Source organism: Manacus vitellinus, unplaced genomic scaffold, assembly GCF_001715985.3.
Source record: "Manacus vitellinus isolate BGI_N305 unplaced genomic scaffold, ASM171598v3 scaffold_33_pilon, whole genome shotgun sequence".
Classification (NCBI taxonomy): Eukaryota; Metazoa; Chordata; class Aves; order Passeriformes; family Pipridae; genus Manacus; species Manacus vitellinus.
This window is the reverse complement of record NW_021940478.1, coordinates 6,588,275-6,611,146: the sequence shown is the minus strand read 5'-3', so window position 1 is coordinate 6,611,146 and position 22,872 is coordinate 6,588,275. Positions and strand designations below refer to the sequence as shown.

The 22,872-nt window shown below is 39.1% G+C and overlaps 1 long non-coding RNA gene across 2 annotated transcripts; it reads right to left on the bottom strand.

Moving 5' to 3' along the window:
• Window positions 1-15,542: 15,542 nt before the first annotated feature.
• Window positions 15,543-21,293, bottom strand: LOC108640440. Of its 2 annotated transcripts, none has more exons than XR_001921175.1 (5): window positions 21,093-21,293; window positions 18,559-18,630; window positions 16,884-16,937; window positions 16,582-16,649; window positions 15,543-15,720 (listed from the first exon to the last, which is right to left on the bottom strand). It is a non-coding gene; the product is annotated as an uncharacterized LOC108640440 (long non-coding RNA). The 2 variants fall into 2 exon arrangements; XR_001921174.1 differs by lacking the exon at window positions 21,093-21,293 and adding an exon at window positions 19,906-20,093.
• Between the last annotated feature and the right edge of the window lie 1,579 nt (window positions 21,294-22,872).

The following is a 22,872-nucleotide window of genomic DNA, read 5'->3' as shown; positions in this document are numbered from 1 at the left end:
ATAGAAATGCCAAAAAAGCCAACAAGAATAACTATCTGGCTTAAAAACCAAGACCCCTTAATACCCCAGATTTGAAGGAACAGATGTTCCAGTTTACCTCCCAAATACTCACTGTGTGGATAAGGGGAAAGTACAATACAGATAGCACAGAAGGACCTGTTGGTATTTATATTTCAAAGAAAGCATGTCCATAAACAGATACACTTTTGCCCATAATAAGACTCCTAGTTCACCACAATTATAAGTTTTTCTCACATGGAGAAGCTTTGAATGAAACACATTTTAGCTCACTCAGGAACAATTCCAGCTCCAAAGGATTTCAAAGCAGTACTCAAAGACAAATTAAATGCTTTCTGCATGATGGCAAAGTATTTGAGTGAAGGAACTCTTCAACACTTTCTGAAAAGCCACAGATTTTATCTTTACAGTTAATATACATGTGGTTTTGCCCATCCACAAGTGTTTAAATTATTCTTATAAGCTGTGGCAAGTAAATTAATGTCACAAACCTACAGCAAATGTACTTCATTTTATACTGCATTTTGATTATACTGCAGACCACCTTTTTAAAATTGCACCAGTATTATCAAAACCAAGCTCAAACAACTAAGAAGCCACTCATCTGACACACGTATCTTCAAAAAAAAAAAGGATGAGAGCCGACATCTCAAAATACAACTGCAAAGATTTGAAACTGCTTTTCTTGTGCCACATTACTCAGGCCTGTCTAGACATTGTGTTAAGGTTGGTCATTTTCTGAACCGCTTGCAAAACTTGCTTAAGAGCCTGGAAAAAAAAAAGTCAAGAAAATAACCCTAGAAATAAATAAATAAAAATCTCATTCTAAAAAAAGGCATCAAAACAGCATTTGCACAAGTTTCCCACAATGGACCTACTGTATTGTCTGGTGGAGTTTGGCATTTCTATCTAGAGCCAGTCAATAACAGGAACTCAATCATAAATGCCCTGCTTTCCAGCGAGTGCCACAGCCTCAGCTGTGCAGCCTAATGAGCCAGGGGCACAACAGTTTCAGCAACATCTGGAAGAAAAGTCCACCAGAGAAGGTTAAAAGTTTTTACTTGGTTTTAATAAAGCCAGAATTATTTCACTGTTAAAGGAAAAACAAAAAAGCCCACCAAAGCCAACCAAACAACAGAAACCAAACAACCCACACTCCTGATTCTCTCGTTATTGCAAAAAATGGTAGAACAGAGCAGAGGAGAAAAAAGGAGGGCAAAAAAAATCAGCAAAGAAGGGTAATACAGAAAGTAAGAGAAGAACAGCAGAAAAGAAAGGCAGGGACGAAGAGTAGAAATGGGCAAAATTAAAAGAAGGGCAGAGAAAAGAACAGAAGAATGGAGAAGGTCAGAGAAGTTCAAAGAACTTCAAAGAAGGTCAAGGAAGATGAGGGATAGTTGAGGAAGGTCAGGGACAGTCCTTATTGAAGATACAGCTCTTCTGCTAAGAGTCCTTGTACTTAGAGCACTCACTGCACACATACTTGGTGCAAGTTGCCATGCTAACAGGAACATACGTAACTGATTTTGAAAATTACTAGCCTTTGAAAGAAACTGTAAACAGGCAGTTTTCCATAAGCCTAAAGACGTTACTACTATAAAAAAGGTAACCTCTTCTTAACACTTTCTCTTTAATATTCTTCTTATTCCTTTTTAATTCAACTGTGTTTTCACATGGTTCATTAAGCAGATTCATCCATTTACTGGTTTTTGAGAGGAATCCTATAACATTAAATGGGAAAAACGGAGTATTGTTGAAGGAGCACTAATACATAGCTCACTGTCTGTATACCACGTGTGTAAGAACCACTTAAGATCTGAATTAAGAAAGCCTTTATATGAAGCTCCCTCCCCACAAAAAAAACCCCAAAACTTGCTATAAATCTAAATATCTAGAACTCTGACTCCTACTAAAAGTGAAAAATAATCAGTAACTTTAATATGTGCATAAGTTTTGGAATTAAAGATGTCATCTTAATTACAATTAAAGCACTGAGATCATTTCCTGTGAAAAAGCTGTTCAGGTTTATTAGTTCAGTGGAGAGTTTTCAACCTCAATCTTAAACTGAGAATCAAGATTTAGAGCAAAGGCATTTTCTGTGGTTAAACAAAGTCTTACTCACATTCAACATATTGCAGTCACTTGATTCAACATTATAAATCTACAAGAAGTTTCTGAACAGTATCAAAACTGATTAGACACCTGTATGCACACCTCATTTCATTTAGGTTAGAAATGCCTGTAGCTGTCCAGAGCCTTCAAATATTTGTGTGGCTAAAATCTGTGCTTGTTTAAAACACGATCATTTTTGACTGACACCTTTTTGATTAGTATGAGTTCTCCAGTTCACATTTGTCAGCTTGCAGCAATTGCCAAGAGGGGTTCAAATCCCAACCTCCATCTGCACACAGTTACAGTGAAATAAGTGATGGCCACCACATATGTCAAAGCTAACACAGAAAAGTAAGTTTTTGTTTTGTTACTGAGATGACAGCTCAGTGCTTCAACTGAAAGTTGGCATCACCCACAAGTATGCCCAAGTCCATAGCTCATGCTTCACTGAGGTTGATCCCTGTGGGCTCCCTGCAACCTCCCACTTTACAACGGCCCAGCAGTCAAAACGGAGCAACACAGCTCCATCCACTTCCAGCACAGAAAGTTTCAGATAGAGAGTATTTTTCTTACCATAGTGCTCTGGAGCAAAGCATTGTATTTGAGACCCAAATAACACTGTAAGCTATAACCTCAGGGGAAACACATGACATGAAAGGGAGCAAGACCCTGCATATCACTCCTCCCAAACCAGGACTGTCTCCCTGACCAAGGCTCTCCATGGAAAAATTTGACAGAGACTACAATTTCTTTTCTCAAAAAATGAAATAACGAACAAAGTGCATGCATCAGGATGTATTTAATACCTCCCTCACTGATGAGAGGATGAGAATGGGGACAGGTAACCTGAGAGCTGGATTCAATATCCATCTTACTGAAAGTCCTTCCTATCTCCCTTTCTTTCCTTCCCACTTTAGCTGGAGACTGCCAGAAAAGAGGGTCCTCAATTTTTGGAGACAGAAAAAGGGAATTGCAATGTCTTTCTACTCTTCACATTTGTTTCCAAAGGGCCCCTGCTCAGCTTCTTATCCACCACTAGCACCAAGTACAGTGGCCACAGTACCCTCTATAGTCAAAGCACTCCTGCTGCTTCAGGCCCTGCTTCTCACCTGGTTCTTCCACATCTTTTCTTCTCTCTCATTAATGAATAGGATAGGAAGTGATAAGGACTGAGTCTGGCCAACATACCACATAAGGAGCAGCCTATTAAGCATAAAGTACTTTGTAGATGTTGTATTTTGCACAGAATATTTTTTTGTCTTTTGATAATTACATACAAGTGGCTTTAAATAGCTAATAAATAGGCACTCACTGTTGTTATTTATCTGGGATTTTAAGAGTCACTTCCAGATTTAATTACATAAAACTCCATGTTAATGATATGTAAGAATTTGTATAACACAATAACACAGAACTGAAGGAAGGTTATCTCTGTAGCACATGTGGTACTTATGGAGCCTCTAAACTTGAACTGTGATAAACAACATCTGTTTCATTTTTTAAAATAATTCAGAAATCACAATAAGTAATTGGGTTTTAACAATAAAAAATTGTCATTGTTTTGAATAATTAAAAAAATTGTCACAAGCTGTTATTCAGAAACCAACAAGTCATATGAACAGCCTATCCCAGGCAGCTTTCTGATGGAAAGACTGCTGCTCCATTTTGAACTTCAATCAAAATGGAGCACCAGATGCTTCAGTGAGTCATGGCATATCAGAGTTTTTTAAAGGATGAATGTAAACATATAGGCTATTCACTTGATAGAGACATACTTGTCTCCACAATAACAAGCCATATAGAATCCTAGGGCTTTGATTTTGAAATTAATAACTAACAAGGTGCCCTTATACTGTCAAATTCAAAGGGCAACAAAACACTAACTCACTTCAACTATAAAACTCCATGCTTTTCACTATCAGAATTGAAATTTTCCAGGCTAATCTATTGTAAAAGACCAAAATTTCATCTTCAAATTCAAAAAAAGGAAGCAAAACACAGTTTTTATGTCCAGAAGTTTCGAGAGCAGTAAGGGTGTCAGGATTTCTTCAGTCAAGAATTTGATTGAATTCCATGAAGAAAGTGGCCTGTAATGAAGCTAAGATGATGAAAATGACTGGTCACCACACAATCACTTCCTGTACATTGCTGCACATCAGTAGCAACAGCACAGTTCTTAGAATTGAATGTATCTGTCCACGAGGCATCCAAGATTATAGGACACAACACAAGTAAGAACTAAGAAACCTTGGAAGAGCAGCATGGGAAAACATGCCTGTAATCCTTCTGCATTCCATACAACCCAATACTTAAAGTTACTATTAAATTGTCACCCCAGTTCCTAAAAACAAGGTGCTTCTCCACTTGCCTCACCAACAGCCACAGCTATAATGACACCTCACACTACAATACCCCATATCACAAGCAGCAGCAAAACACACTTTCAAACGGAATAAAAGGATCATCTCTATTCACGTGGGGCAACAAGTTTGTCTGGCATACCATAAAAGCACTCAAAAAGGATGAATTAAAGCCCATGGACAAGCTTGAACAAGTCCAGAGGAGGCTAAGGAAGATGATCAGGGGGATGGCGCACCTCTCCTCTGAAGACAGGCTGAGAGAGTTGGAGTTGTTCAGCCTGGAGAAGAGAAAGCTCCAGGGAGACCTTATAGTACCTTTCCAGTACCTAAAGGGGCACTTCACAGGCCCACAAGGATGCTGAGTCTGGCAGAAGAAAAACATTGTAAGGACTGGAACATTGTCAGCACGGAGAAAACTTCTTAGGAGTCAGACAGGCAAGACTGTGAAGTCCCTATCTGTCTACACAAACAGACTTTTTCAAGACTTTATGAATATAGCCAAATCAGAGATAAAATCCTTTGTCCCAAAAAAGACCTCAAGACCATGCTCCAAACCACTCGCCTCATCCTAGTGGTACAAAGATTATGCAACACTGTAAAACTTGCTCTTCATCCTCACACTTTGTTTTCTCTCATAGTTGGTTCATTCAAACTGACATGTCGTGAAACAGACAGTCAATGTAGAAAATTTTAGGATCAGCTGTAAAAGCCTGGCAAGAAAAAAGAAGGCAGTCTTACAACAGGAAGTTTCAGTATATCTAGGAAACAGAGCTACCAAACTCACCCATCATGGTGGTAGCAGAACCCTATAGAAGACCCCTGATACTCTGCATCAACACCACAATGTGTTGTCAAATATAAACTGGGTTAACTCACTTATGGCTTTCTTCCCTGAAGCATTAATTCAGATATCAGCAAGTCAGGTTGATTTAGTGCAAAACTGTATTTAACAAATAGCATACACAATAGCAATAACTAACTTTAAGCAGTAACTCTTGTTAATAAATATCACATATGTTCCAGCAGTTCCTCCTAGATCTTTCAAATTATAAAGTATTATTTAATTTTGTTATCTCTGTCCTCAATTGTCATGGCAGTTATGCATAAGCAAACTCTTCTCATTGAGGCTGGAATAGGAAAGTAGCTTAGTTCATATGAGGAATCTGAAAATCAAAATGCCAGTGCTATAAAACATGAAGAAATTGAACACATAAGAAAACTGAAAATATTCCAGGCATATGTAAGAACACAAGGATTTCATCCTACTCACATTAAAGTTTATTTCCTTCCGTAAAAAAGAAAAAAAAAGGAACGAAACTAAGTTTTCTCTCTTTGTCAGGACAACATAGCTTGAATCTTTATAACATGTATTTGCTACATTAACCACAGTGAATATACTTTTTGCCAAAAATCAGAAACACATATTTCTAATTCTTCATCAGAGTCCAAGATTTTTTTAAAAAGGCTGCCACTACACCAAAGCAATACGTACCTTCTGCAACAATCTATTTTGAGTCCAGATGAACAAGATATATATAAAATTTTCAAAAGGTAACATTCAGCAAATGACTTGAAATGTTCTTTCAAGAAGATAAGTACAATTTTCTGCTGGAACAGAAACCTTATCACCTCCTGAAACTACACTCAGATGCAGCAGTTCCATAGTTCTTCACAGATGGAAGAGGTATGTAAATCTCTGCACATCTGGACACAATCGTTAACAGAAAAGAACAAAATTGTTGTTGGCTTACTTTGTGGCTTTTTTAAGCACATGAAAAATTCGAGTCTGGGAATAAACTGGCAACTTCGCAAGTCCCAGAGCAGGACAGATAGAAATATCATGAATTACTTTGCTCGTTACCCGGCACTACATCACCGCATAGCACTCCAGCTGTGACACAGTGAAACTCTGTTGAGAAAGACACATACTTTATAACTTCATATCTAGAGAGAAGACTGCCCATTGAGGAATTTTGCTCCCTTGCCACTCAAATTGGGAAGCTGAGGGGCTGATGTCAACTCTAAAGTACGCCACCAGTTCCTCTGAAAGCTTGGAAAGGGAGGTGGGGAAATGGCAGCAGCTACAGCTGCTCGATGACAGTGGTTCTGACAACAGTTTTCCTAATAACCAAAACCTAACAGCACAGGAGGTGGGCAGCTAAGTTTCATATAAAACAAATAAGGTATAAAACAGAAAAGACCCAATGGGAGAAGAAATCTAAGGTAAAAGCAGGAGAGCTAATATACTGGAGGGACACAATTTCTTGCAGCTTAAAAATACGACCTTTCACCCATGATAAAACGTTCGGGTTTAGACATTACATTAGACGTTCGGGTTTAGACATGCAAGCATAGCCATACATTTGGAGCATGCTGGGAAACACACTTGCCCAAGTATTGTCTTCAGCCAGAGTAAGGTATGCAGCCACTCTTCAAAAGCATGCTTTCAAACCAAGGAATGAACAAAGCAAAGACAGTAACTCTAGGCAAGTGATTTCTTTCGAGGCATTAAAAAAAACCAACATAAAGAGGCCAGGAGAATGTAAGGACTTCTATGATCAAATTTTTGCATACTGCATCCTCTCTTATTGACTAGGAGAGTTTAAGGGTTTTATTGAATACAAAATGCTAACCAAAAGTTATCAGTTACTTGATTTTGCCCCTTATTGATGGTGGAAGCCTAAAAAAGCCAGGTACAGCTAAGGTACTGAAAATGATGACAAAATCATGGTAAGAAACAAATCAAGGAATCAAGTCAGAATTTAATAATACCACTACAGAAATGCTGATGTATAGCAACAATATTTACCTTAAGGCAGCTTGTCATATTTCATCTCTAACAGTTACTTCAGGAGTATCAAGTTTATCTACAACTTATTGCAACACCTAGACAAAGCAATTAATTTATTTAAACATGTAAACAAGCTTTCTTAAAAAATACTTATTTTGTTAATGAACAACATACAGTTTTACTCTTGCATGCTTCCACTGAAAGGGGTCATCCTACCTTTATCCTCCATACCCAGTGCCAGCTATATATTCTTGATGTTTTCCCAGCACCCAATACCTGTGTGGCCAACCAAGGTCAACTAACATTGAAGACCAACCAAAAACCCCTGAAAGAAGGTTTTCAGCTGGAGCAGATGTTAAGTCCTCATCTTTTCATAGCTCTTAGTTTACTTGCAACCATCAGCATTGAACACAAAGAATCTTCCATTTCCTGCCCTAGACATACTGTTGCATCATCTGTCTCTCATGAGCTGAAGATTCGATTTGGCTTGGCTTGAAAGCAGCAATGAAGATAGACCCACTGAAACAACCAAAACTAGAGGAAGGTCATCCAGAAGCTTTAACTTTATGATTTCTACTCCTCACTCCCTAGTCCCCACCACCTCCCCAACATTTTCAACAGATTAGTCAGTCTTCTGCCATAGAATTAATGAACTAAGAGTGGCTAAATTTATTAACAAGATAGCAACGTTAGGAGTGTTAGTTCTGCAGGGCTGGTCTCCATGCTAATTAACAAAATCTCCTAAAAGCCTAATAACAACTTTCAGCTAAATCTAGATCAAGTATTTAATTACCTAAACTGTTTAAAGGTGCAGCTACATACCCATGCATATCTGATATAATTTTGAAATCTGCATCAGTGTCATCAATTGCACATAAACCTAACATACATTTTTCAAATGTCAACAAGCTCAGGTAGAGGCCAGACAGAAAGAAGTGTATCAGTACCACACCACATCTGCAAGTCATGTTTCAACAGCAGTCCCGAAGAGGTTGTAACTGCAGTTGAACACTGAATTATTTGCTTTATAGATGCCAGGAGCCACACACAGAAAATTGCTCACTTCTGAAACAAATTACTCTCAGTTCAGTTTCTCCAGAGGTCAAGATAATTATGTCCTGGTGTATTATTGCATTAACCAGCACTGCCTAGTAGAGGCAGTGTGCCAGTCTTCAGCTGCTTTAAAATGAAGCTCAATGATAACTGCACAAGAGAGCAACAGGTTTTACAGTTCACTCCATGGAGGGTTGTCTGAAGAGTGATTATATCCACCTAAGCTGTTCCAGATTCACGTTCTGTACACAGTCACTCCTTTGTCCTCCTAACCCCATCACCTACACCAGACCTAAGAGGGAGCAACAGAAAGCCCTGCAAGGGGAACTCTGTCTTCTGTCATCTGCTCTGCTAAAAGCACAAGACATCTCTATATACACCCAGCAAGAACTGAGGGAAGACTTTACTACTATATTGAGTTTTCCTTGCTGGTGTCTGAAACACAAGCATACAGGCTTTTCTTCACAGTTTTGCTATACTTGGTATTCCCTCAAAGAGCTACAGCTCCTACACTGTCCTGCCAGCCCAGCAGCAATGGCAGAGCAGTAACAGAGATCCATGTTTCCTCCGAGAAAATTGACAACAGAAACATCAGATAGCATGAGGCTGCCCACTGTCGTAGCCAAGCCAGTTTCTTTCTGCTTTTCACCCTAACACAGAGCTGCACTTGAAAAATTAAAAGTAATGAACATTTTCAACATATGGATTTTTATGACCAAAAACCTCAATAGGAGAAAGAGTCAAAAGGTCTCTCTGCAAAAATTAATTCTGGAATTAATGTGATTCATTTGAAAACTTACCAAGTGTTGTCTTATAAGAATTATTGTACAGGAACACCTGTAAGGAGCCAGCTATTAATAGTACCAATGAAACTGTCAAACAAAAACAAAGAAGTGCTACTTGTGGCACTGTAATTAAGGCTGTGTCAGCAGTTTGATTTTATTGACTTTAACGCCCCGCTGTAAAAATGGCCTTCAGCAGAAGCAAGCATATTGTGCCTGCACCCATAGGAGAATACTTTCTGTTTTCGCTGGGAAAAATGCAAGAGTCAACTATATTTTCATACATAATCTCCAAAAGTAAGATCTAGAATTTGCAAATTGTTTTGGGAAATAATCACTGCCAAACAGGACTACACCTTAAAAGACAGTTTGATAAACAGTGCAAGACAGAAACTTGGTAGAGTACAAGAAACTGAGAAATAAGAATGTGTGATTTTTCTGTTTTGGCATAGGTTTGTCAAGAATTAAAGTTATACCAAAGAAACTGCCTGCTAATACACAGTTCACAACTATAGATCTTCATAACTTGGCCACCATTTGCTTAAAAACAGAACGGTTTTAACAGATTTATGTTTCAAAAGGCACCACTTGACATTCAAGCAAGAAATTCATAACTAAATAATAAGCAGTGATTAGCCTTGTGCAAACACAGAATTAAGAGCCCCACTTACACTGACATAGGACCTCCATAGGACCCAAAGAAGAAGGAAAAATGCAGCATTTCAATCAAATGCATGTTAGGGATGCATTACTGAAGAGGTCCTGCAATAAAATAGCATCTTCTTTTAAATAAAAAACAGGGTCAAATCACAAACAGAATGCAACCAGAACCCAAAAGAACTTCTGCCCATTGTGTTTTGATGCATCAGGCACACTGCCAGCACTCTGGATTTTATTCTAATTAGTATTAAGTCTAAATTACAAAAACATTATGATTGTCTTAGAAGGCTAGCACCCTTGACTGCCTCTGTATGGAAAAGCAGTAATGTCTCTTAGTTGCAATAGTAAGATAATTCAATTAAACACTGAATTTTAACAGTCTGCATCCGCCACACAATCACATATAAACTATGAACTATGTTTCCTCCACATTCATAATGCTAAAGGCAATACAGTCCTATTGTAAATAGACAAAAAGTAGTTTTTCCTCCTGGTCTTTCCTACATTTTTTTCCCTTATCCCATATTAAAACAAAGCCTCCTCACTGAGACAATCAGAAGAACATGTTGCACTAGAAAGATTTAAAGGCAATGCATCTCATAAATTCTGTAGATTTATAAACTCTCCCCTTCTTCTTTCCCTTGGTCCCAAACATGTGAGAGAGAAAGCTGAACACACACACACACACAAAAAGTTAAATCAAAGTGAAAAGTCCCATCTGAACTGTAAAGAGTAATTTTCTAATTGAGTGGTGTTCTGTTTGTTAAAAAAAATAAAATATTTGAGTTGATAATTAGCAAGTGCCACTCCCATAAGTTCAAATTATTTCTTACTGAAAGCAATTTAAAAAAAAAAAAAATAATCATGGAAACCACCAGAACTGAAAGTCAAAAACTGCTCTGGATCAAACTGGTGACTCAGCATACTGAATGGCTTATAAAACTTCATTAGGAATGTGGGCTGGTACTTCCTTTAAAAGAGTCTCTCTTAATAATTGATTTTTGGCCACTCTTTCTCTTTTCTTACCATCCACAGCTATGAACTGGCCTTCAACACACAGAGGCAATACAGTAGCTGCCAACATTTGTAAGTAATTATAGGGAGGTTTTACAAGGGGAAGATGGACAGTCCTTAACTTACACCAAAGTGCCACAGTCTCAGTGAACCGATAGAAAAAAACAACCAAACTCTCCAGAGAGTTTTGGAAGCAAAGCCATTACATTTTTGCCTGGAAGCATGGTTTAACATCAAAGTCTCACTACACACGTGATAGAGAGCAACATAAGACACGTTACTGAGGCCAGGCAAGCTGAAAAATCAAAACATGCTGGTTGGTTCCTCAAACAGAAAAAGGATCAGGGACAGAGAAGACAGCAGTGACAATGCAGCTGCAGTGCTGTGCAGAGGGTGCTCAGACAGCAAGTAGGGACTTGGCAGCACAGTTCCTCTTCAGAACAATTCCAAAGCAGCAGCCTCACAGGAGCAGTACCAGCAAAAGTACTCAGTCCCCATTTCTTTAATTGCATATAAACACATGTACTGAACCATATGCTCTTTTTACTACAAGACATAATACAAGTAATCAAACTCTATCACCTTTGTTAATCCTATAAAGTGCTTTGGATTAAAAAATTGCTCCCTCATAACAAGACAAAGTGCTACTCAGGACAACAGAAGTATAAACCCCATTAGGTAGCCACCCTAAGCACCTTTCACACCCAGCAGAGGAGATAGGCTTACAGCCAATGCAATTCACAGCACTAGGCTTCCTAAGGTAGGCACTTGCATTTGCTCAAATATGCCTGGCCTCTCAATCAGCTAGAGGGTTCTCACTCACTGAAACAGATGCCTAGACAGCTTGCTCAGGTATTGAAACAGCTAAGCAATAAGGTTCCTACCCAAGATGACAGAATCCATCACCAGTAACACCTGCTTGTACAAAGGAAATGAAATTGATTCAACTAATTAATGAAAGATCACTATCATATTTTGAAGTCACACCAAGTAATTCTGAGAAACTCAACCTACTTAACCAATGTGAAGAGTAAGCTGTATGTCCACCACTGCAAATACTAGTTATGCAGCTTCTCCACCAGTTAACGTATTTTAAACACATGTGCACACTCATTTCCTGCTTTACACATCTTCATGTTCACTAAAAATAACCATCATTTTACAGTTCTCTCAATTTATCAAAATCAAAACCACAGCATCACTGCTTAGGAAATTTTAGTAGTCTTAAATTTGTTTTCAGTTTGCCAAGTCTGTGTTACACTTCCCTGTAACTGATCAAGGCGACAGATGTGAGATCCTGGGGTATGACTAAAACTGACAGAGTTTGCATGTGACAGAGCTGAATTGCACTCTATAAAGAATTTCCCCATTTGAGTTACTCTCCAATTTTAAGAAAAAGTCTGATCACTCATAATGTTTAAACAAGCAAAGCAACAGACAATATAATTATTTGTTCTACCTAGACTTCACAAATCAAAAACACCAGCATAATAATGCATTTCCACAAAGATGGTTTTTACAACATGACTAAATATTGAGCCAGCATAAAGAGAAGAGTGCGAAAACACAAGGATAATACCAATGAAAATACAGCAAGTGTCATTTTGGAGATCCAGTCAGTCTTATGATCTTATTTTATTCTTAAGTAACAGAAAATTCTCAAATTAGAAAAAAATCCTCTTCTCACTTTAAAGTGCAGAAAAATGACTGAAACAGTTGCACTATATATTCAATTATAAAGTGCTGCAATAAGAACATAGAAATATTTAACGTATATCAGGTGACCTTAACATCAAATACATGAAGCAAAACCCCATGGTTGTAAGTTTTCAGTCTCTGATCAGCTGCAAACATAACTGTTCTCCTAAAATGGATTAGCAAGGGCATAAAGCAAAATTTAACTCTCAGTCTTCATAACTTCCTTGCCCTCACATGTCAAGAACAATTCTCCAACTTTATTTTGCCTGCAGATCAACAGCCACAGAGTACCACTGCTCTTCAAAGGTCAGCCAGATTCTGGAACAGCTTCCAGTATCATTGAAAACACTGAGGGGAAAAAAATTACTCGTTAGCAAAGAATCTGTAAAGGTCTGCTGATAACAGACCAGACCAGTAACAGCCAAATGAGCACCAGCAAAAAGCCTCTCAGCAGTACCTTCTTAAGTATTCCCATGCAACACAGTCACCTCAAAAACACACATAAAAGGTGGAAGAATATAATATTTTGCATGCAGGCCTGAAGAGTTCTGTGTCCCTTTTACACTGTTTATTTTGTAGTATTTTAATGGTATTTAATTTCAGAGGCAAACAGCATGCTCAATTTTGGCAGGAATACATTGACAGACTATTACTGTGTAATCATGGAAAGAATTACACTGACATCAAAACCACAATTATTTAGCTGTATGAAATCCAGAAAGTGTAGCCAGAAATTTCAGTTTTCAAAACCAAACCTGCTCCACAGTAATGTTTATGGTCTTAGAGAGTGGTATCAGCGCTAAAAAAAGGCAAGGACACTGATCCACAGCCGAAGATAGTGCGTCTGTTCCTTATCTTTCCAAAAGAGAAATCTCAATTAAAGGGAAGCTATGGGTCATCGCCAGTATCACTGATTAAGCCTAGCCATTGCTAATGCACCTAAACAGTCTGTATGCACCAAACATTAGGAAAAAAATAGACCAAATAATCACCCCACTACAGTGTGCCTGCAACTTGATAAGTAGCAACTTAAATGGTCAGATATTGCTACCCAGTTCCAGAATAGCACCAGCAGAAGTTTACAGGTAAGATCTAGAGTAGCAGTCAGGAAGGACTGCAGCATATCAAACTAGAAGCATTAAAATAGGAACAGTCAGGAGTATTTCCTGCTTGACTTAGGGTTTTATGTTCTGCAAGACATATATACCAATCTATATGCCTTGGGAAGGGCTTATTTCCATTCATAAAGTGGTAAATATCCTTAAGCTACTTCTGGCATGGGTTCAGACATCATAGGATACAAACAAAAGAACTGTTTACTGTCTTCTAAACTGGGAGTTGGATGGGTTAAGGCTTCCACTTCAGTATGGAGACATGTTACCTCAAGCTGCCTATGAATACACAAGAATAGTTACAGGATACCTGACAGCATAACCAAGAGCCAAGAGGCACATATGTAATGGCTATGCAGGTATCAGATGTGCAGCAGAAACGAGACATCTTCTCATTATAGCAAAAGCACTCGGACATTTAACGTGGCAAATTTTTTCCTTCTGCATTAGAATTCACCACACAGGCTGTAGGAATTCTCCTTTAAGAAGAACTTCCAAGCAGCAGTAAATCGGTCAAATGACAGCTAAAGGAAAGCCCTACAGAAACTTTTCATAAAATTTTACTATATCTTACTAAATTTTATAGTTAGCCAGATTTTTCTAGCATGAGTATATTTTCTTCCTGTTATTTCAAAGGTGTTCAAGCATGGCAAATGCAGCACTAGCTGGTTTATCTGCTTGGAAACTCTTTGCAAAACACCAAGATCTATGGCATTCCACAGCCAAGGCAAGTACAACTTTGCAGCTGACATACCTGTTGGATCACTGTGCTTCTGAGCATCACAACAGAGTAGCTGACAATATCACAACACCTAACTGACCAATTTGACTGTACAAGGCAAGCTGTACCATTATTCAATGAAATGGAGTTGTTTCAGGGTACAGTATCAAATGGTCCTGAATGGTAGTTATTACAGAACTAACTGCAACCAGATCAAAGTCATGTTAGACTTAATTTGATTACTGCCAGATGACACTGTTGAGTTACAAATCAAACTTCAGGTTTCCCATTAAAAAATAATAAAAAAGAAGAGGAAAGGAGACTTCAACAGGAAATACTCCTGAAGAAGGAAGCTCGCCTTAGGTACACTGCTTTGTGCATATTTGTGACTAAAGAAAAATTGTTACAACATTTACACTGAGGAAGTTCAGTTGCTTAACACCACATGTAAAAAGCATGGGTGATACAAGATAAGCCAGTTTACATCAACTTGTTTGGCAGGCTTTACAAAAGGTTCATTGTGGATTTAGATTGCAAAGCCTGTGCACACCCAGAAAGGAACAAGCTATAAGGACTTTCCAGTAATAATAACAGGCAACAGGAGAGAATTCCACTCTTTCACCTCACCTTCTACAGTTTTGCTTAATTGAAAGTTTTGGACTTAACTGCATCCCCAATCCATATACATATGATCCAAAGGAATTCCTCAGCTGAGGTTCTGGGGGGAAAATAAAAAAATCAGTGGACTCATATGAAAGAGGCAGGAGGTAGCAAAAATAATAAAGAAAAAGAACTTTTATTTTGCTCACTTGGCCAAAAAGCAACCAAAGTAGCAAGAGATTTAGAGCAAGAGAGAGCATATACCCGTCAAAGAGGAAATTGGACATCTACCACGCTGACGACCTGCTCTTGTGCTTCAAGGAAACCATGCTTTCCAAAATAAACCTGAGTTGTGCTGCAACAGTGTAGGAGAAACTGAGCTGACAAGTTTGTAAGAACAGTTACTTAATCAGGATGCTACTCCAGACCCAGAACTCTCAAGAAGTTGGGATAAAGTTGCTAGAAATTGCCAAGAGAGAGAAAGTACTCCCTGCCCCCCCAAACTAAATTAAAGTATAGGTAAGTGCAAAGAAACTCAGCCTTGGTACTCCTCAAAGACATGAGGTGAGGGCAACAGGAAGCACCACTAGGATGAATACCAGTATCACAAATGCACTGAAAAACCTTTTATTCAACATTTTATTTATTATTTATAGGGATCAGAGTAGTAGCCTTCACAGTATCTCTCACATAGGCCATCAGCAGGATCAAGCACTCCATTTTCCTTGCCCTTCTGCATAGCTATCTATTTTCTAAGAAACTGGCTCCCTTGTGCAGAAAGCTCAACAGTCAAAATGATCTGAAAGAGACAATCAGAGGGGAAAAAAAGACAAAAAGTTAGTGGGAGAAGATGAAGTCATAGGGAAGAGATTTTTACAGGAGTTCTCTATTCAGATTGGGTTGGCTGTACATACACAGAGAAGACAATGCTTCAGTTCTTTAAAACTTTAGGAAAAAAAGAAATACAGATTCTGTCTATGCCAATAGTCACCAATCTTCATTAAATTAAAAAAAAAACAAAACCAACAGATAAAGACTAAGCAAGAAGCATGCTGCTAGCAATAGGATATTCTATTCTTCTTGTCAGTCTGGGCAGCAGTGGCAATAGCACCCCTATCCACAGTATTAGAAACTTTCATAAGAAATGTTGCTTGAAGGAAGTCATCTTCCCAAACCCAGTTTGGTTACCATGTGTCTATCTGTTTCGTATCTTAACACCATTAACGTGAACTTTAATATTTTATTTTTCCTGGAATATTTTCACTATTTTATCTACTTTCACAGCAGGTACACATCATAGTATACAGTACCTTATAATTCCCTTGCTGTTCACAATGGTTTTTGATCCATATCCTGTATATATTGTGTTCAAACACAAAGGAATCAGATTGACTGCACTGGTCTTTGAGTTAAAAGCCTGCTAGCTGAGCCAGGCTACCAGAACTTCCCTCTCTAGTATACAGCTAAAGAATAGACTTAATTGGCAGTCACAAACACTGAGCAAAGCTGTACAAAGACGGAAGTTAATACATCAAGACACACATGAACTAATCCTGTATCAGTGATACTTTTTATCATTAATATCTTCTAGCTTACTTACGTTCAAACGCCAACAGTAACTGCACAGTTCTGAAAGGCAACGGAATACAGCTGGGCTCACCTGGGCAGGCACAGACCAGCCAAAGTCCCAGACTCCCAGTTCTCAGAGAAGACAAAAGTCCCATCAGTCTGCAAATGTTGTAGAGTATAAAACACATATGAAAGAGTAAGGCATTGAACCATGTATTTATAGATTGCTATTAATGCACTAGTTGAATTAGACTATCTGGTAGCCCTCCTCTCTTCAATAGGGAGTCAAAGCAACCAAAATTCAGGCATCTTTCTGCAAATAGGACCTCTGTTTTCAGGTAATATTCTAGTCTCCCATTTCAGTATTTGTTATACCCCTTTTCAACGAAATACCTTTTCCTCAAGAGTTTTGGATAAAAGTCAACAGCAACACTTCTTATTTCTATCCTGTAAAAGGAAAAGACCTGGAATTATGTTTTAGGCGAGTTTAGGTTTCAGAGCCACTATTCATTTGTTGCAAAGTTTTCAAAAAGCCACTTATGCCATCTTGTCACAAACTGCAGGTGTTCAACTTCCAATACTGTGGAAGAAACGCAGAATGATACAAGTTTACGTTGAAAGGGATCTCTGTGGATCACCCAGTTCAAGACAGGGTCAACTAGTGCAGATTGCTCAGGGCCATGTCCACTTTAGTTTTGGATACCTCCAGGGACAGATACTCAACTTCTCCAGGCAGTTTCTTCCAGTGCTTGGTCCCCCTCGTCATTTACAACAACACAATCAAAAAAAAACCAACCCCAAACAATACACACCCTCTCAAGTTTAAATGAAGTTTCTTGTAGTTCAGTTTGTGCCCAAGTTAAGTGTTCATAAATCTCTGTATCCTCAAACTATGATAAGGATGTTCAACACACCTGAAATTCTCACTCAAGACAACTGCTGGCTACTCAGAGACAAAGCGAGATACAGTACCTGGTTTCAATTAAGACAATATTTGTTTAAATGAAAAGGCAACAATACTAATATTTAGCCTTAGCCAGAAGGCTATTTGTTTTAATAAAAGGCAGCAATACTAATATTTAGGTTTAGTCAGTGTCAGTAAAAATTGTCCTCCTATTTCTATGCAGAAAAGCAATCCTTTCAATTTTATCATTCACCGGGCAAACCAGTGTCCTGTCTCTGGCACAGAAGGCTATAATGTTTCTCTGCATCTGTTTTTCAGGTATATACACATTCCCCAGTGACACAGATTCCCACCTTACCACTTGATCAATACTGAAAGAAGCTTTCAAAAAAGTTTAAACTGTTTCCTTTACAACTCTTCTCCAAGAAACAAATTTATTTTAGCCACAACGTATTAAAGAGTTTTACAGCCACACTCCATATCACCTATTTGTTTCTTTTTTTTTTTTTAATACTAGGAAATAAGTAATGTTCTCTTATTATTGGTACTTTGCCCCATGGAGTCTGGTTTCATCTCAACAGCCAAATTTAAAAAAAAAACCAAAACAATTTAACCTCAATTCACAACCACAAATCTTGCTTCCTCAGTATCTTTCCCCTCTCTTTTGATACAGTTAACCTTTTTCAAACTATGAACTGTAACACCTGCCTCAAACTTGCAGTGCACATATATAGGGGTTTGGTGTGTTACAGGAATAGCAAAGGCTGTAAGCAACCGAACTTCCGATACCAGAAAGACAGAGGCAGACCCCAAGCATTACCTACATCACCCAATTGAAAAGAATGTTCTTATATTTCTTCATGCACACTCTTCTGTCAGTTGTATTTTACACTATCTTAGGGTTTGGTTGAACATTCTGAGGTTGCTACCTTAAGTTTTGCCAAAACGAAGTCTTATTTGACAGAACTGCGGGCAAGGGAGCAGAAGCTGGTTCTAATGCAGCTACAGTAAGAACTCTCACAAGGCAGAAATGCAACTGCTTTCTTTATCTACAATTTGCAATAGCCTCTGGGCATATACTGGCACTGAGCTCTAATGCATTTCTTCATTCAAAACTGAGCTTTGCAAGTGCCTGTTGAATTATCTCAGTCTACAAACTCTTACCTTCCTGTCTCTCCAAGTAAATCAGGACAGAATCAGAGACGACATAGACATTTACTGCTCATAATCCAGGAACTGAGTGGGGAAAATAGAAACATCAACATATAACCTCATCGTTAGGCTCAGACAGATTATTTCTTGGTGTTTCTCCAAGAAGTCAAATATCTAAATGCTTCTACAAGCATCAGTTTTCAGAAAGTCAATCAGACTGATTGCAGTGCAATCAGACATTGTAAAGAGATATTTAAATGCAATTTTAACAGACATTTAGTCATAATGTCTAGAAAACAATGCTGTCAAAAAGTACTGCTTTAGTGGCTTCCAGAAATAAGAGACAAGCCATATTTGCATATCTAGAATTACACTGTTAGTAATACTGGTATTCCAAAACGCCCATTTTTACAGAATAATTCTTCAAGGTACCAAGGTTTGAAAAGTCCAGCACATCTATATTGCATTGTGAAAGCACTCTTCCAAGAAGAGTCACATTTGAGGTTTGTTTTGTTTTGCTTTAATACACACAGCAGGCCTGTTTTATTTGAAATACTTTTCTTTAAATGAAGAAAAAGGTGCTATGCATTATTCACAAGTAGTCTGCCAGCAGACCAATACCTACATGACACTTCAGAAACGTTTCATCCATCTAACCACAGCAACTGGCTCACTCTGTAAGTTATTTAAAAGAAAAAAAAAAAGCAAAGTGTGGTTCATCCCACTGCTGTGGTGTGAGAAAGAAGATAAGGGAAATCTCAATACTGCAAAAGGAGTATATAACACCACTGCCTATGTGCTTAGAGTCTCTTATCAGTAATGCAAGTGGTAGAATGATACCGATTTCCCTGTAACTCCACAGGCGAATGCAGGATTTGTTGAGGTTCATACATCTGCTTTGATTTCATAGAAACCAAGGTTCAGCCCTTGTAGCCAGAATGGTGTTTGAGTCCTGACCATACAATTAAGAAATTTGCTTTCCTTTGTGGCTTCACCATGCATATTGCAAACTCTTCTTTCTACGTGGCCAAAGGTCACAAACTCACTTTCCTATCAGTAACACATTTGCCCTTGCAGATACCTGTCCTTTTAACGTATTGTATCTAGAAGAAAAGCAAGTCACCAGAACTGGTTTTGTTAACTGGTGCAGTAAGCAGGCAAACAGCACATATCTCCAGTCACTCACTATACAGGGGAACTGTGCAGACAGCCCATCCTCTTCTGGCACGCTGTAAGGCCTTATGAATCCCATTAAAAGTCCATTAATCAGAAGTCACAGTTGTACCACATCTCCCTGTTATGTTTCAGTTAAAAGCTGTATCGTCAGTCAATTTCCCCATTATCAAAACATAACCCTACCTGAGCTCAACACTTTCTCCATCATAGAAAGAAAATTCCATCTTTTGTCAGTAGAAAAGATGGACAATCCACATGGTCATGGTTATACAGATGTTCTGAAAAATAATGAGTTGTCTGATTTCAACACTACGATAAAGCACGCTTGCTGTGGCATCATCTTAACCCAGAAAGGGCTGCTACAGTTCAAGCAGCACCTTCCTTGGCCCAGGAGTGCTCTAAGAACAAAAGCACTACTGTACATTTGCCTAAAATTGTCATGGTCCTGTTAGCTCAGTACTTACCTCCCACCTATCCTTGTTTCAGGTACCAGGCCACCACAGGGCCTTAGTTCAGCAAATATTCTCAGAGTACACTAGCCACACATAAACAAAAGTAGGTTCCTTATACAATGCAACTGTGCCAGCTCACCTTTTGCAGTAGCAGAAAGGGCTCAGTTTAAGTAAAGGGAGTTTACCACCTGATTCTGTTCTATATCATCTTCAGTCTGAAGAGATCTAAACCTTTATCTCCCACCTTGAAAGAGCACCACTTTCAAGGAAGAATGTAAAACAAACCAAGTCTCTTTAGCCCCATAGTTGAAGTAACTGCCTGGGAAAGACAAAGCCTGTGCTCTAGCTTCCACTTCAGCATATTTTTACATTTTACACATGGTAATTAACTTTGAAAACATGTGGCACTAGGATTTTCTCCAGGGAGGGGGACATGCAAGTCTGCCTGTTCTCAGATAAACAAAATCCAAGTGTCCCATTTCTGGGTGAGGCCTCTCCAAATAAAACAAAAGCTATTGCGTAAAAATAAAGAAAGGGAGTGGAAGATGGTAAGGAACAAGTACTATGGTTACTTTCTTTAAAGTTCATCTAAGAAAAGAGGGACTAGGATTCCTGGCAGCAGATCTCAAAATTATGGAGAACTACAGAACCCCAGAAGAGGCCACACTCTACATAAAACTTTCATCTTAAGCCAAGAGTTGGCACAGTCCTCACGAAGGAAGCCCACCTCTCTCGCTAACTTTCATGTATCCCAGGCCTTTACTAGCTCTGGGTCTCCACACATTCCAATGCTAAATAATATGTCTTGCAAAGGTTAAGCTGAGAAGGAAGAGCTGCTTTGAAAATAGAGAAAGTAACATAGAGAACACAGTAGTGTAAGAATCACGGTATTGTAGCTACAGGCCTCTAACTTACTACCTTTGATGAAGAGAAATGTACTTCTGTCAACAACCTGGAAGACTTTTCACACAGCACCAAAGTAGTCCTTGGGAAAGCTCTGACTGTGCTCTTGCTAAAAATAAACATCAAGCAAAAGTGTTAGTATACAGAGATCATTAGTTTTTCCTCTTCTCAGTTACAATCTTGTCAGAGAGGTGCTTGGAGGGCTTTCCTCAGCACCGCTATTGGCACACAGCTGCTAACCCATGGGAAAAGTGCACCAAAAAGTGTGGCAAGAACACCTGAGAACAGGCATAATGAGGTGAAACACAAACAGTGGGTGAATGTTCAAAGCATAGTGCAGGTTCTCTTTGATAACAGATGAAAACTGCTATGACACTGTACTGCATCTGGATTTACTCCGTCATAAAAGTCCCAATGGCTCTTCTACTACCAAAAAGAGAGAAAAAAAAAAAAGCAGTGAGAGAGAACGAGCATTGACTAACACTGTCTCAGACTGAAAGAGCAACATCTTCATTTTGACACGTATTTTTTTCGCAATGCTCATGGACTTCTAAACAGCCCACACGAGCACCTCACAGTGGATCTGCAAGCATACCAGGACAAGTCACAGGTGAAGGAGAAGAAGTTCTTCCATGTATGAAGCTGTCACTGATTAAATGCAAGCCATAAAGGAAAAATGCTGTTCCACTAGGATTCCAAAATAAGCATTAATGGTAACTATACATTACTTACTTAACAGGTTATACCAATCACAGGACATGCACCCTTCAAGCAGAAGTCATTCAGTACCAGCACATTCCAAGAGATAAGCAAAGTGAAGGAGAGCAAACTTTTCCAGGTAGTGTGCAGTATCTACATTGCAAATAGGGTGTTCCTCAAATATGACTAAGTGTGTCCAGGACAACTTTCATTTAGCACCCACTTGCCAGCAAACATAGGGCAATGTGTGCACAAACAATCCAACCATCTAAGCTACCTGTTGGAAAAGTAGCAGCACAAGCCACAAACTGCATATATCAACCCTCCTGCATGTCTCACCAGGTTGAAACTCACCATCAGCACATCTTTTTTCACCAAACAGAAGGTGCTCCAAGGGAAACTGATTTCTTTTTCTTTCCATGTCACCTTTCTCCTGCACCTTCTGCTCAAAGCACCAGGACTCTGAAAGCATCATTATCCCTATAAGTAATATAGCCAAAAAAACTAGAAACTGCAATGAACATACATGAATAAAAACCAAGTAGCCTGGGGGATGCTTTTGTCATCCATTCAGATTTGGCTATAAAGGAGGTACTGACTGTAAATGCACGGCTGTCCAGTGTGTCAAAGCGAGAGACAGCAGACAAAACAAGTCTGCTGGGAACAAATCCGACGACAGGATGTCTCACATTTGCACTGCTACCTTCCCCACTGCAGACCATCAGGAGTAAGAGTCCCAAAACTGGCTCCTTATACTGCCTTTTCTAGGTGTGGCTGCTTTCTCAGTGATGCTCCCTTCACACTTCATCTCAGTACAGGTTTAGCTGATTTCTCAGGAAATCCTGGTACAGGTTACTATACAACAGTCCAAATCCGAGACATAAAAGCACTGCGCCTCCCCGCCTCGCACACACCGGCTGAAGAACACTCCGCACTCCGGGGGCAAACAAGCACTACCCACGTGGCTGTGTGTCCGCCCCTGACCCTGCTGAGGGCTGTCAGGGGGAGCTCCAGACCGGCGCGGACTGTGCGGGGAAGCGGGCACCGGGCACGGTGCTGGAAACGCACCCGCGGGGATGCGCCCCAGGAGCCCGGG